Genomic DNA, 15354 nt, shown 5'->3' on the forward strand with positions numbered 1-15354 from the left:
GCTGGCTCTGCCGGTGTGGCCAAAGGCCAGGGGCTCGAGGAGCGGCTGCGGACCGTGACGGAGGAGCTCGAGGCCGCCTCGGTCGAATGGGCCAGCCTGCAGCTGATGCTATAGGACACCCTCCAGCGGATGCAGCGGTCCGTGATGGCGGCCGGGCTCGGGCAAATCCTCGTGGTGGAGAAGGGGGAGGGCCCTGGCCGGTTCGCCCTAGGCTTCCAGAAGGTCTGCGAGTGCCTCGTGGCGCTGCCTTGGGCCGTCCAGGAACTCGCCGCCCGGGAGGGGAGTGGCTTGGCCCAAGCGGTGGCCGAACACGTCCTGGCTTGCTACCGGAGCTGGGACCCAAACTTCCCGCTGGAGCCAGCTTAGGAAGGGGTGGTTGAAGCTGAGGTGGAGGCCGACCGGGAGGCAGTTCGGAGCACCGCCGCCACGGTGGCGGCCGGCTTCAAGCAGGAGGCGCTGCCGCCTCCAGTCCCGAGGAGCGGCAACGAAAGCTCCGACTCCGACTAGGCTTTTTTGTAGTAGTCTTTTCTTCTTCTTTTCTTTTTACTTGATGTAAATATGGGAGTGATCCCTCAGAAACGCTGTCCCTTCTTTTGTGAATATAATGGAGGCCTTTCTTTGGGGTCGCAACTCCACTATTCTTCTGAGTGCTTAGTGTAGTTTCTGCTGTTTTTACTTGATGCCCCGAGGAGTACTCAGTCGGACCGACCCCGACCTTTCCTTCCCCGAGAACAAAATTGCCCCGACCGTCCTTCTCGGTGCTTTCAGCCCCTGAGCCCTTGCGAGTCCGCAACGGCTAAGTCAAAAGACAAAGGCACGAACTTCCTTGCTTGGGAGATAGATCGATCCAGCACGGAGCACGCCATGACCGGTGAACACTTTTCCACCTTGCGACCACTCAGCCAGTAGACTAAAGACACGCGCGAGCGGGAATGCGACCAAGAGTCCCCACGGTTCGGTGGTGCCCGGGCTTAGGACGGACCGGACCGAGCACCGACAGCCCGTCCCTGGGGCCTAGGCTCCGGACTACTCGAGCGGCTCGACCGATAGGATTACCCGGGGCGCCCAGGGACTCAGTAGTGCTCGGGGCCCTATAAGCGGACCGAACACCACGACCACCATGAAAGACTTCGATCGGACATTACCGCACGTACGGTACACCTTTCTACGGACCGTTCTGTCGTTCTAGGAAAAAGTGGACACGCGGTAGGGTTTTGTGCGCGAGGAGACCATCTCACCGAGAAGATTAGAGTACGGGGGCCCCCGAGGACGACTCGGGAACAAAATATTATTGAATGTAAATTCGTCTGAATTTAACCACTCACCGGACAGCTGTCAGCGTTTCGGCCAACCGATCCAGGAGGGGCATGCGTTCCAAGCTCGGGGTGCCTGGGGACTTGATTCCCATGGCCGGGGCTCTTGAGCACCAAGGGGCGCATGAGGAGCCCGGGGTCAGGCGATCTCGACCACTCATGCTTGAGCGGTAGGACCACCCGAGGATCCTTGGGGCCGAGCAGCGACCTAGGCATGAAGGCCCTCGCGGTCGAGCTGCTTTTGCTTTTGATTGTCGATCTGTGACTTGAGAAAAGATGGAGAAATTCTTTGCTTGGTGCGCTCTGTTAGTGCGGTACTCATTATAGACTGCTCTCGTTTTCAACCCGAGACCTCTCGAATACCCAGACCGGCGGACAAGAGCAGACAGAGGCATAACCCAGAGGTCCTATGGTTCGGTGGCGCCCGGGTATGACAGACCAGACCGAGCACCGACAGCCCGCTCCTGGGGCCTAGGCTCCGGAATACTCGAGCAGCTAGAGCGATAGGATTACCCGAGAACCCCAGGGACTCGGTAGTGCCCGGGAGCCTGCCATGACACCGAATACCATAGCCTACCACGACAGACGTAAGTCAGTGGCAACTGCCCGTGCGTATACCGATCGGGATTCTTTTATCAGCGGGGAAAAAGAGAGAGTGAACTTTTCTCGCACAATCGAGCATCTCACTAGACAGATTAAACATATGGAATCCAGAAAAATGAATTTTGACAGAAGGATTGCACATTGATATACATACTGTATTGACAATTTCTTTTACAAGGTTGGGTGACTTACCAAGTTAATGGTAGCCCCCGGTCAACTTGGGCAGGGGGGAAGCCCCCGGCCTGGTTGACCTGAGCCGCGAGCATGACCATCTACGGGTAGAACTTGCGCAGGTGCTCGATGTTCCACGGGTTAGGGAGCGGCTGCCCATCTTCTGCCGCCAACCGGAAAGAGCCTTCTCGCGGGACACCGATCATGGTAAAGGGGCCTTCCCACATAGGGGACAGCTTATTCCTTCCTTCGCGCGACTGGACGCGTCGGAGAACTAGATCCCCCACCTCGAGAGACCGGGCCCGGACGTGGCGCTGATGGTAGTGCCGCAGGCTTTGCTGGTAGCGGGCTGCTCGGACGGCGGCACGCCACCGGCGCTCCTCCAAATAGTCAACGTCGTCGCGCCTCTGCTACTCCTGCTCGCCTTCGGAGTAGGCATGCACCCGAGGGGAGCCTAGGGTGAGCTCGGAGGGGAGGACCGCCTCAGCGCCGTACACGAGGAAGAAAGGAGTCTCCCTAGTAGCGCGGCTTAGCGTGGTCTGGTTGGCCCATAGCACGGCAGACAGCTCGTCGACCTACCCCTTCCCTTGCTTTGCGAGCACGTCGTAGGTCCGGGTTTTGAGCCCCTTCAGTATCTCCGCGTTGGCGCGCTCGACCTGCCCATTGCTCTGAGGATGAGCGACGGAGGCGAAGCAGAGCTTGATGCCGAGGTCTTCGCAGTAGTCCCCGAACAGGGCACTTGTGAATTGAGTGTCGTTGTCGGTGATTATTCGGTTCGGGACACCAAAGCGACTGGTGATGCCGCGGATGAACTGGAGCGTCGTGTTCTTGGTCACCTTGATGACTAGGACCGCTTCCGGCCACTTGGTGAACTTATCGATGGTGACGTAGAGGTACTCATAGCCCCCGACTGCTCGGGGGAATGGACCTAGAATGTCCAGCCCCCAGACCGCGAAAGGCCATGACAGGGGGATGGTGTGAAGAGCCTGTGCTGGCTGGTGAATCTGCTTTGCGTAGAACTGGCACGCTCTGCAGCGCCGAACCAGCTCGGAAGCATCCTGGAGAGCTGTAGGCCAGTAGAAACCTTGCCGGAAGGCCTTCCTGACCAGCGTGCGGAACGATGCATGGCCACCGCACTCGCCCTCGTGGATCTCAGCGAGAAGCTCGCCGCCTTCTGCCCGGGTGATGCATTTCAGGAGAATGCCGCCTACGCTACGCCGGTAGAGATCCCCATCTACTATGGCATAGCGTTTGGACTGCCGAGTAACTCTTTTGGCAGACGCCTCATCCCCGGGGAGGAACTTTTCCTTCAAGTACCCTCGGATGTCGTCCATCCATGAGGCATCTTGAGAACAATCAGCAAGTGCAGTGCCCTCGCTGGACGGTGACATCCTGATGGGGCTTCCCACTGAGGGCACCGCCGGGGTCCCCTGAATTGAGTTTGAGGTTTCCCCTTCACCCTGTTCGGTAAGTAGGATGGAAGGCCGTGTGAGTCTTTCTTCAAAGACTCCGGCAGGGACGCGCGCACGGGAGGAGGCCAGGCGGGAGAGGTCGTCGGCCGGAGCGTTGTCGCGGCGCGGGATGTACCGTAGCTCCAGGCCGTCAAAGCGCTTCTCCAGCTTCTTGACTGCCACCACGTACGCCACCATTTGAGGATCCGTGCACTGGTACTCTTTGGAGACCTGGTTGACCACCAGCTGGGAGTCTCCCTTGACTAGCATGCGATGAATCCCGAGGCCCACCGCGGCTCGGAGGCCAGTGATGAGACCCTCATATTCCGCCATGTTGTTGGATGTACGGAACTGCAGTTGCACGACGTACCGGAGTTCTTCACCCGTTGGGGAGGTGAGAACCACTTCGGCCCCCGCGCCTTTTAGCGAGAGGGAACCGTCAAAATGTATGATCCAGTACCCGGGCGCATCGTGCTCGGGATATGTAGAGATCTCTTCTGGGATGACCTCAGGGACGGGCGTCCACTCTGCCACGAAGTTAGAGAGTGCCTGGCTTTTGATCGCCTGGCGACTGACAAAATGTAGGTCGAACTCCGCCAGTTCCACCGCCCACTTGACTACACACCCAGTGCTTTCTCGGTTCTGGAGGATGGGTCCCAGTGGGTACGTGGTAACAACCGAGACCTTGTGCGCTTGGAAGTAGTGGCGCAGCTTCCGGGAAGCGATGAGCACGGCGTAGAGCAGCTTCTGAACCTGGGGGTACCTTGTTTTTGCCTCCCGGAGGACTTCACTGACGAAGTACACCGGTTGCTGTACCCGGTGGGCCCGGATTGCGGCCTCACCCGAGGGCCTGCTACAGCCCCCACGCTCGGCGACGTGGTCAGGGCTGACCGGGTGCTCGGGCTCCTCCCTGGTCGGGGAGAGCCAAGTGCTCGGGCTCGACCCCCTGCTCGGGGGGAGCCAAGTGCTCGGGCTCGACCCCCTACTCGGGGGGAGCCAAGTGCTCGGGCTCGACCCCCTGCTCGGGGGGAGCCGCGAGGACGGGAGAGTAGTCCGGGGCGGCCGGGAGCTGGGACCCAGCACCTGACCCCGTGCACTCATCGCGCTCCACCACCAGCACCATGCTTACGACCTGAGGGGTGGCCGATACGTAGAGTAGCAGTGGCTCGTCTTCGGACGGGGCCACCAGCACGGGTGGTGAGGTGAGATACTTCTTCAGATCGCGGAAGGCCTGCTCGGCCTCCGGCGTCCAGTCGAAACAACCAGTCTTCTTTAGAAGCTTGAAGAGGGGGAGCCCCCGCTCTCTAAGTTTGGAGATGAAGCGCCCGAGGGCCGCCATGCAGCCGGCGAGACGCTGAACCTCCTTGAGTCGAGCCGAGGGTCGCATCTGCTCGATGGCCCGGATCTTCTCTGGATTGGCCTCGATCCCTCGGCTAGAAACCAAGAAATCGAGGAGCTTGCCCACGGGTACCCCAAAGACACACTTCTCGGGGTTGAGCTTCAGGCGGGTAGTGCGGAGACTATTGAAAGTCTCGGCAAGGTCTTCAAGCAGGGTGGCACGGTCTCGGGACTTGACCACGAGATCATCGATGTAGGCCTCGATGTTGCGACCAACCTGCGAATCAAGGGTGATGCGGATAGCGTGCTGGAAAGAAGACCCAGCGTTGCGCAAACCAAAACGCATCGACATATAGCAATAAGTCCCCACCGGGGTGGTGAAAGCGGTTTTTTCTTCATCCTCCTTGGCCATGCGAATCTGGTGATAACCAGAGTTTGCATCTAAAAAACACAAAAGATCACACCCCGCGGTTGTACCTACAATTTGATCTATGCAGGGCAAAGGAAAAGGATCTTTGGGGCAAGCCTTGTTTAGATCGGTGTAGTCCACGCACATGCGGAGCTTGCCGTTGGCCTTCGGGATGATAACTGGGTTCGCCAGCCACTCGAGGTGGAGGACCTCTCGGATAAATCCGGCGTCAAGGAGCTTGCTGACCTACTCCAGGATGAACTCCTGGCGCTCAGGCGCCTACCGCCGGACCTTTTGCTTCACCGGGCGTGCGTCCGGACGCACGGCCAAGTGGTGCTCGATCACCTCCCTAGGGATCCCGGGCATGTCAGACGGCTGCCATGCAAACACATCGGGGTTAGCCCGGAGGAAGATGACGAGCGCGCTTTCCTATTTGCCGTCCAAGTCACCGCCGATTCGGATGACCTGGGAGGCGTCTTTGCCCACCACGACCTCCTTTGTAGGAACGGAGTCATCGTCGGCGAGTTGGGGTTTGGATGAAGAGGGTCCCGGGCCCCCTGGAGAGCCTTCGACCTCGGCCTGAGCTGAGACCAAGGCCAGGTATGACTGCTTGGCGCAGGAGACGGCACCGCCGGCGTCGGCGGTCACGGAGATGGGGCCTGTTGGGCCCGGCATCTTAACCGTGAGGTACGCATAGTGTGCAGCCATCATGAACCTAGTGAGCGCCGGGCGCCCGAGGATGGCGTTGTAGGGGAGGGGGAGCTCCACGACGTCGAAGAGGACGCTCTCCGTGCGGAAGTTATCCCGACTCCCGAAAGTCACGGGCAGCTCAACCTGCCCGAGGGGCAGGGAGTGCCCGGGTGTCACCCCGCAGAACGGAAGCGACGGCTTTAGGCGCCTGGAGGGCACCTGCAGCTTCTCTAAGGCCTCCTTGGAGAGGAGGTTGAGGCTTGCGCCCCCGTCGATGAGCACCCTGCCGACCCTTACATTGCAGATGGTGGGGGACACTACCAAGGGTAGTTGCCCCACTCCTGCAGTACTGGCGGGGTGATCGGCCATACTGAATGTGATCGGGGCGTCCGACCATCTTAGGGGCCTTGCGGCCTCTTCGCTCGGGGTTACCGAGCATACCTCGTGCCGCATGACCTTGACGCCGCACCGTGAGGAAGGCGTATAGGCGCCTCCGTCGATGAAGGCGACGGTGTGCTCGGGCTCCTGAAAGCCGAGCTCTGTGTTGTCGGGAGCGGCTGCACTGTCGCCTCCCCCGCGGGACTCGTCGCGCTTCCTTTGGCCCTGCTCGACGAGGCCCTTGACCGTACGGCACTCCTTGAGGTCTTGGCATCTGGTCTGGTGGATTGGGCACCATTTTCTTGGCTCGGGCCCCGCAGGGGCGGGGGCCCTTGCTGGTGTGGGAGCCCGGGCGGGGGCCGGAGCCCTTGCGGGAGCCGGAGCCCTAGGAGGGGCCCGGGCCGGGACTCTCGCAGGCGCATGCCGTCTGTCGGTGGCCGCCCGGTGTTCTTGCTGGTGGTCAGGCTCTTGGGCAGGCCTACAGGCGGGGCCCTGGGCCGGCTCGACGGGGACAGCCTCGCTTCCTTCTCTTTTTCTTTTCCCGCCTGTCGGAGCGGAAAGAACTTGGTTGATCGGCGGCAGGGCGCTCGGGGCCCGGAGCGTGCCAAGCCCGTGCCTCCGCCGCCTTGGCGCACTTGTCTGCCAGCGTGAAAAGTTCCGCAGTGGTCTCGACCTCATGCGTGTCTAGCTTCTCGAGCATCCGCTCGTCGCGGACGCCCTGCCGGAAAGCAACAATGACAGCGTGGGGGGTTATCCACGGGATAGTGTTGCGGACCTAGCTGAAGCGCTGAATAAAGCGCCGCAGTGTCTCCCCCTCCTGCTGCTTGACGGCGTGGAGGTCACACTCCAGGCGGGGGCGTGTGAACGTGCCCTGGAAATTAGCCACGAACTGGTGGTAAAGATCATCCCAAGAGCTAATAGACCCTGGGGGTAAGTTCATGAGCCAAGAACGGGCAGAGCCCCTCAAGACAACATGAAAATAATTAGCCATCACCTTTTCACTGCCACCAGCCGCTTGGACGGCAGTAGTGTATATCTGGAGGAACTCAACGGGGTCGATGGACCCGTCGTACTTCTCCGGCAGATCAGGGCGGAACTTGGAGGGCCATTTTTCCCGGTGGAGCTCGCTAGTGAAGGCACGGCAGCCGATACCGTACCCTGTGGCGTGGGTGGCGTTCTTGGGCGGTGAACGCCGGCGAGCCGGGGAGCCCTGCCAATCATAGGCCGGCAAAGAGGAAGCCTGGTCCTCAGCTTCGGCCTCTTGCTGGGTCTCCCGCTGGCGCTCGAGAGTGACACGCGCGTCTTCGAGGCTCCTCTGCTCGTTGAGATGCAAGTGGAGGTCCTGGGCCCCAGACGCGGCCAGGGGGGCGGCGCTCCACCTGGAGGCCCCCTAGCTAGTGCGAACGCCACCTGACGATGGGCCGGTCCTAGCGGCGCCACGCTGGATTGTGGTGCGAGAACTCTCAGCCAGTACCTGGCGGCGGGCAGTGCCGACCAGGGCAGTGACTTCCTGGAGCCAGCGGCCCTCCGGGGTTTCCGCCGTCGCTTGGACAGGTGGATGTCTGAGGAGAGCGTGCGCTGCGAGCAGCGCGCTCCCGGGGCTGGCCTCGCCGAAGGTGAGCCTACGCCGGAGAGGCGCCCTGCGCTGTCCAGACGCGGACCTGGTGGCAGGAGTTTCGACCGCCAGCTGGGGGTCGAATGGTGCACCGGCGACGGCGGCGGCAGCCCTGCTGGGCCTAGCGCCCAGGTCCCCTTGGGAGGGGAACGCCGAGCGTGCAGATCGCGGCTGCTGCTGGGACGCGGTAGCGACTGGGGCCTCCTGTGCGAGGGGCTGCATTTCCCTGCTGGAACTGGAGACGGAACGCAGGAGGCGATGACCACCGACCATTTTTTCTATGGAAGGAAACTAACAAACAGATTCAGGGATGCTTCCCCCCTACCTAGCGCGCCAGCTGTCGGAGGATTAACTCCAGTCGCAGGGATCCCGACAGACCCCTTTTTAGAGATTCGGCCGGGGGGATGATCCTGAATACGTTCGTCGGAGAAATAAATGGGAATGAATGCAACGGCCGGTGGTGGGGGTGTTGACCTAGTGCAAGAAGAAGTAAATGCACCAGAATTTACATAGGTTCAGGCCACACGGGGGCATAATACCCTACTCCTGTATGGATACTATAACTGTCCTGAGGAAGTCCCTCAAGGATGTTGCTGGTTACAAGAATCTTGATCTATCTAAGAGCCTGGGGCTCCTTGTTCTTCGGCCTGGGACTAGGCTCAGCCTTCCTTATAGTGTTTCTCTTGTGCTGTGTTCTTGTCTATTCGTTGCCTCTCAACCGTCGTCTATGTGCATCCTCTTTGTTTCTCTCTTGTGCCGCCGGCTGCTTTAAGTACCCGCCGGCCGCAGCGTGCCCCAAACGGAAGGGGGGCACGAGTTCCGAGACACCATAAATGGAAAGGGCGTCATCATTTCCTCTGGGCGAAGTGACCAGGGGTGGGAAATACGGCACACGCCCGGTCATCCATCACAATAAATACCCTTGCAACGGGCGCCGTGGAGAGGGCCCACCAGGCAGCCGCAGATGGACCCGGTGTGCCCGCCCTATCTTGTTCCCCTACCACAGCAGCGTAGCAGACGGAACGCCTTGGTCCTTACGACGTTATCCTGAGACAGGCCGGATGGCACGGGACGTGACCCGTGCAATTAATAACCCCACGCCTCTCTGCCAGAACGTGGCAGGAATTGACGTTGAGCGCGGCGGGAGCAGTTGGAGGTGACAGGCCACGCACGCTCATTAAATGCAGCCTCGGGCCTTTGACTGGTTGACACCTCATCGGTGGGCCCCTCGGGGGCCTTTCTGGGTCGTCGGGGTACCGAGTGCTCAGGGGTACATTCACCTCCCCGAGCACCCTCTCCCGAGAATGCCTTTCCTTTTTCTCGGGGAACCGAGTGCTCGGGGGTACTGTTCACCTCCCCCGAGCACTCTCTCCCGGGCACACTTGTACGGATCCTCGGGGAACCGAGTGCTCGGGGGTTGCCGCACGCAGCCCCGAGCACTCTCTCGCGGAACTTAGCTCTCCTGGTCGTCGGGGGACTAGGGTGCTCGGGGGTGACCGTATACTTCCCCGAGCACTTCCCTCCCGGTACTTGGATTCCGTGGATCATCGGGGAACTGGGGTAATCAGGGGCCACCGACTGTGGCCCCGAGCGCCTTCTCCCGGGACTCGCTCTTTCTCACCTCGCAGGAGAGACTCCACGGGATGGCACCATGTGGCGGATGGCTGGCCTGACCTCGGGATTTGGGGACCCTCGGTTCCTGATACACCAACAGTCGTGGTGGGCGAAGACTCGTCCCAGGTCATCCGGATCGGTGGTGACCTGGGTGACAAATAGGAAAGTGCACTCATCGCCTTCCTCTAGGCTAATGCTACGTGTTTGCATGGCAGCCATCAGATATGCCCGGGATCCCTAGGGAGGTGATCGAGCACCACCTTGCTGTGCATCCAAATGCACGACACGTGAGACAGAAGGTCCGGCGGCAGGCGCCCGAGCGCTAGGAGTTCATGTGGGGGCAAGTCAACAAGCTCCTCAATGCCGGCTTCATCCAAGAGGTCCTCCACCCAGAGTGGCTAGCCAACCCAGTCGTCGTCCCGATGGCCAACGGCAAGCTGCGGATGTGCGTTGACTACACCGACCTTAACAAGGTTTGTCCAAAAGATCCTTTTCTTTTACCCCGCATAGTTCAGATAGTCGATTCCACTGGGGCCGATCCTGCGGAACCGAGAAGGCACTGGGCGCATTGTCAAGTGGGCAGTCAAGCTTGCGGAATTCGATCTGCAGTTTGTCAGCCGCCAGGCAATCAAAAGCCAGGCTCTGTCCGACTACGTGGCAGAGTGGACACCGGTCCCTGACATTGACAATGAAGAGTTTTTCGCGTACCACGGGCAAGATGAGCCCGGGTACTGGGTCATGCACTTTGATGGCTCACTCACGCTGACAGGAGTGGAGGCTGGAGTGGTGCTCACCTCCCCAACAGGTGAAGTACTCCAGTATGTCGTGCAGCTGCATTTTTGAGCGACCAAAAATATGGCGGAATACGAGGGCCTCATCGCTGGTCTCCGAGCAGCGGTGGGTCTCGGGATCTGGCGGTTGCTTGTTAAGGGAGACTCCCAGCTGGTGGTCAACCGAGTATCCAAGGAATACCAGTGCGTAGACCCACAGATGGCGGCGTACGTGGCGGAAGTGAGGAGGCTGGAGAGGCACTTCGACGGCATGGAGTTGCGGCATATACCTCGCCGCGATAATGCTCTGGCCGATGACCTCTCCCGCCTGGCCTCTGCCCAGGCGCTCATCCCAGCTGGGGCCTTTGAAGAAAGGCTCACATGGCCATCCGTCCTGCCTACTGACCAGGATGAAGGGGAACTCTCGAGCCTAGTTGGGGAAACCCAGGCAGAACCCTTAGTGGGAGGTCCCGTCAGGGTGCCACCGCTCGGTGAGTGCGTTGCGCTTGCCGGTAGTTCTCAAGATGCCTCGTGGATTGACAAGATCTGAGGGTACTTGAAAGAAAACATCCTTCCCGGGGATGATGCCTCTACGGAGAGGATTCCACGGCAGTCCAAACGCTATTGCATAGTAGATGGGGATCTCTACCGGCGCGGCACGGACGGTGTCCTCCTGAAATGCATCACCCGGGCAGAAGGCAGTGAGCTCCTCACTGAGATCCACGAGGGCGAGTGCGTTGGCCATGCATCATTCCGCACGCTGGTCGGGAAGGCCTTTCGGCAAGGCTTCTACTGCCTACAGCCCTCCAAGATGCTTCGGAGTTGGTTCGACGCTGCAGGGCTTGCCAGTTCCACGCAAAGCAGATTCACCAGCCAGCTCAGGCTCTTCATACCATCCCCCTGTCTTGGCCCTTCGCAGTTTGGGGGCTGGACATCTTGGGTCCACTCCCCCGAGCAATCGGGGGCTATGAGTACCTCTACGTCGCCATCGACAAATTCACCAAGTGGCCGGAGGCGGTCACAGTTGTCAAGGTTACCAAGAACATGGCGATCGAATTCATCCGCGGTATCACAAGTCGCTTCGGCGTCCTGAACAGGATCATCACTGACAATGGCACCCAGTTCACAAGTGCCCTATTTGGGGAATACTGCGAGGACCTCGGGATCAAGCTTTGCTTCGCCTCTGTCGCTCATCCTAGGATCAATGGGCAAGCTGAGCGTGCAAATGCCGAGATACTAAAGGGGCTCAAAACCCGGACCTACGACATGCTGGCAAAGCATGGGAAAGGGTGGATCGATGAGCTGCCTGCTGTGTTATGGGCCAACCGGACCACGCCAAGCTACGCCACTGGGGAGACACCTTTCTTCCTCGTCTACAGCGCCGAGGCGATCCTCCCCTCCGAGCTCACACTCTACTCCCCTCGGTGAATGCCCACTCAGAAGGCGAACAGGAATAGCGAAGACGCGACGACGTCGATCACTTGGAGGAGCGTCAGCGACGAGCCGCCGTCCGAGCCACCAGATATCAGCAGTGCCTGTGGCGCTACCATCAGCACCACATCCGGGCCCGGTCAATCGAGGTTGGGGATCTAGTTCTCCGACGCGCCCAGACGCGCAAAGGAAAGAATAAACTCTCCCCCATGTGGGAAGGCCCCTTCATCATGACCGGTGCTCCGCGGCAAGGCTCGTTTTGGCTGGCCACAGAGGACGGGAAGCCACTCCCAAATGCATGGAACATCGAGCATCTGCGCAAGTTTTATCCCTAGGTGAGCTTGTTTGTGCTCGGGCCAACCAGGCCAGGGGCCTCCCCCCTGCCCAAGTTAGCCGGGGGCTGCCACCAACCATATAAGTCAGCACTTCTGTACAAATTGTCAATATACGCTCATATTACTCTTATTCTGAGTTTTTTTGCTGGAATCCATATGTTTAATCTGTTTGGTGAGATGCTCGATTTGTGCAAGAAAAACACGCTCCCTCATTTTTCACACTGATAAAAACGGATCCCGGTAGGTATGCACGCAGACAGTGACTGCTGACTTAAGTCTGTTGTGGTAGGCAGTGGTGCCCGCCTGCATAGTAGTACCCCGAGCACTACCAAGCCTCTGGGGTTTTCAGGTAATCCTACCGCTCGAACATGAGTGGTCGGGACCTCCTAGACCCCAGGGGCGGGCTGTCGGTGCCCGACTTGGTCAGTCCTACCTCAGGCACCACCGAACCATTGGACCTCTTGATTATGCCTCTATCTGTACACTTCGCTGGTCCGGGCATTCAAGAGGTCTTGGGTCAAAAATGAGAGCAGTCTATAATGAGTACCGCACTAACAGAGCACACCAGGCAAAGAACCTTTGCCTATTTCCTAAATTTATAGATCAATGATCAAGAATCAAGCAGCCCGACCACAAGGGCCTCAGTGCCCCGGGTGCTGCTCGAGCCTCTGGGGTCCTGGGGTAATCCTACCGCTCGGACATGAGTGGTCGGGACTGCCTAGCCCCTGGTTCCATTACCGGGTTTCCAGTGCTCGGGTGGTAAAAAGACATCCTGGGAGCTTAGGCACTCTGTACAAGGGAACCCATGTTCCCGGGCGCCCCGAGCTCAGGGCATCAACCCTTTCCTGGACCGGTCAGCCGGAAGGCTGACAACTACCCGGTGAGTTGCTAAAGTTGTATGAATTTCTTTTCATATAAACGCAATAAACTATTGTTCCCGAGTTATCCTGGGACCCTCGCATGCTAATCTGTTCGGTGAGACAGTCTCCTTGCTTGCAAAACCCCGCCCACGTGCTCGCTTTTCCGGAACGACAAAAATAGATAGTAGTAAGTGTACCGTACAGGCGGCAATGGCTGACCTAGGTCCTTTATGGTGGCTGTGGTGCCCGGCCGGCTTGGCAGCACCCTGAGCACTATCGACCCTCTAGGGTTCTCGGGTAATCCTACCGCTCGAATATGAGTGGTCGGGACCGCCTAGACCTCAGGGGTGGGCTGTCGGTGCTCGGCCTGGTCAGTCCTACCCTGGACACCACCAAACTGTGGGGACTCTTGGTCGTGTTTCCTCCCGCATGAGTCTCCGGTCTATTTGTTTGAGAGGTCGCAGGGTGAAAAGCGTTCACTGGATGTGGCATGTACCGTGCGAGGTGGATTTGTCTCCCAAGCAAAGAAGTTCGTGTCTATGTCTTTTGGCTCAGCAGCTGCGCACTCACGAGGGCTCGGGGGCTGGATGCTCGGATGGTCCCACTACTCGAACAACATGTGGTCGGGGTAACCTAACTTCTCGGGGGAAGACTGTCGGGCTCGGCCCGGCCGGTGCCTCTCGGGACATCAAGCAAAAGCAAGCAACATAAAGAACAAGTACAGAGTGGAGTTTCGATCCCAAGAGGGCTCGGGGCAGGGTCGAGCAAGGTTCTCTGCTCCGAACCGGTCGAGACTCTTGGCTCAGAGCTGGCCAGAGCCCTCGGCTCGGGGTCCACTGGTGCACTCGACCCAGGGACAAGGGATGACCTCGGCTGCTCCGGGGGCTTCTGGCCTCCTGCAGAGTCCTTGGGCGGCCTGAAACGAAAACAGGTTAGTAACTAGCCAAAATCCAGGCAAAATGTGCTCGAGACAGAAAGGGAGCTTATGTGGTTTTGGGCCCACGGTATGGCTTCGGCTCAGGCCCGGGCTCTGCCCTCCTCCTTCTCGAGGGAGGGCTCTGGCCCTCGGACCGTCGTGGGTCGGCCCCAGTGGTCACCCCGGAGCCTGCCTCCGAAGGCTGGTAGGTTCGGCCGTCAACCGTTGCACCGCCAGCCGGGCTCTGGCCCCCGGGTTGCCACGCCCTAGATCCAACCTCCACCCCGGACTCCACTTCCGAAGACTGGCCGCCTCGGCGGCCCACCGTCATGCCGCCTACCGTCAGCCGTTGTCGCGGAGGTCACGGCAACGAGGATGAGGATGGCTGAGGGACGTACGCCCGGGGAAGTTTCCCCTTGTCGCCTCGGGTCGCCGGCCTGCTGTCTTCGGCGGAGGCGCCCCACCCTCTGTTGTCATCCGCCCTGGGGATGTGTATAGTCCCGGGGTCCCAGCACCCTGGACGGTCCACCAACCCGTGGGTGTCGAAGGTCGGCATTGACTCCTGCAGAGCCGCCCAACCCAGGTTTGCGCAAAGCGCCAGCTCCTCGCGTGGCAGGACCGCGCGGGTTAGGTCGTTGACGCCAGTCACCACCTTCAGCAGGGTCACCAGGGCCCCCTCGTCGAGGTCCCCCTCCTCGCCTATGCAAGTCCTCGTCAAGTCGCCCGGACCGGTGTACATCCAGGCGAAGCAGGCGCGCTCCCGCAGAGGGGCCAGACGGTGGCGCAGGTAATCGGCAACCACCATGAGCGAGGTAAGCCCCGCCTGGTGCAGGTCTTCGATACGGTTCAGCACCGGGCGCAGTCGCAAGTCCTCTGTACGGGCCGCCTCCAAGATCGGCCTGTGGGGCTCCGCCGGCATTTGGGGCAGCGAGAGGCGGTCATGGGGACTGACATCGATGTAAACCCAGTCTCGACGACAGTCGTCCCATTTGCCGCGCAGCACGTGCGGGATGTAGATGTCGCCGAGTCCCTCCCGCATGCGGAAGTTGCAGCAGCCGACAACCTCCATCTCGTCAGATCCCTTCTTCTTCCCAGCCGCTCAAAGGATGAAGAAGTGCCGGAAGAGCACGATCGACGGCGGCACTCCCACAAACATTTCGTAGAAGTGGGCGAAGATCGCCAATGACCACCAAGTTCGGACTCAGGTGGGCCAGCTAGACGCCGAATGTGTCCAGCAATTGCAGGAGGAACGTCAAGAACGACAACACCAACCCGGCAGCGACGAAAGAGACGAAGATTACAATCCGCCCGGGCCTGCGCGTGGAGGGCGGAAAGTTGGCCGGCATCATCACTGACGCCTACCGCTAACCAGCGGAGACCATCAACTTGCAGACCTTCTCTGCCCCCTCCTCATTCATGAGGCGGGACTTCGGCAAAACGCTGTTGGCGCTTGACACGTC

The sequence above is a fragment of the Phragmites australis genome, chromosome 18, assembly GCF_958298935.1.
Source record: "Phragmites australis chromosome 18, lpPhrAust1.1, whole genome shotgun sequence".
In the NCBI taxonomy this organism is placed as follows: Eukaryota; Viridiplantae; Streptophyta; class Magnoliopsida; order Poales; family Poaceae; genus Phragmites; species Phragmites australis.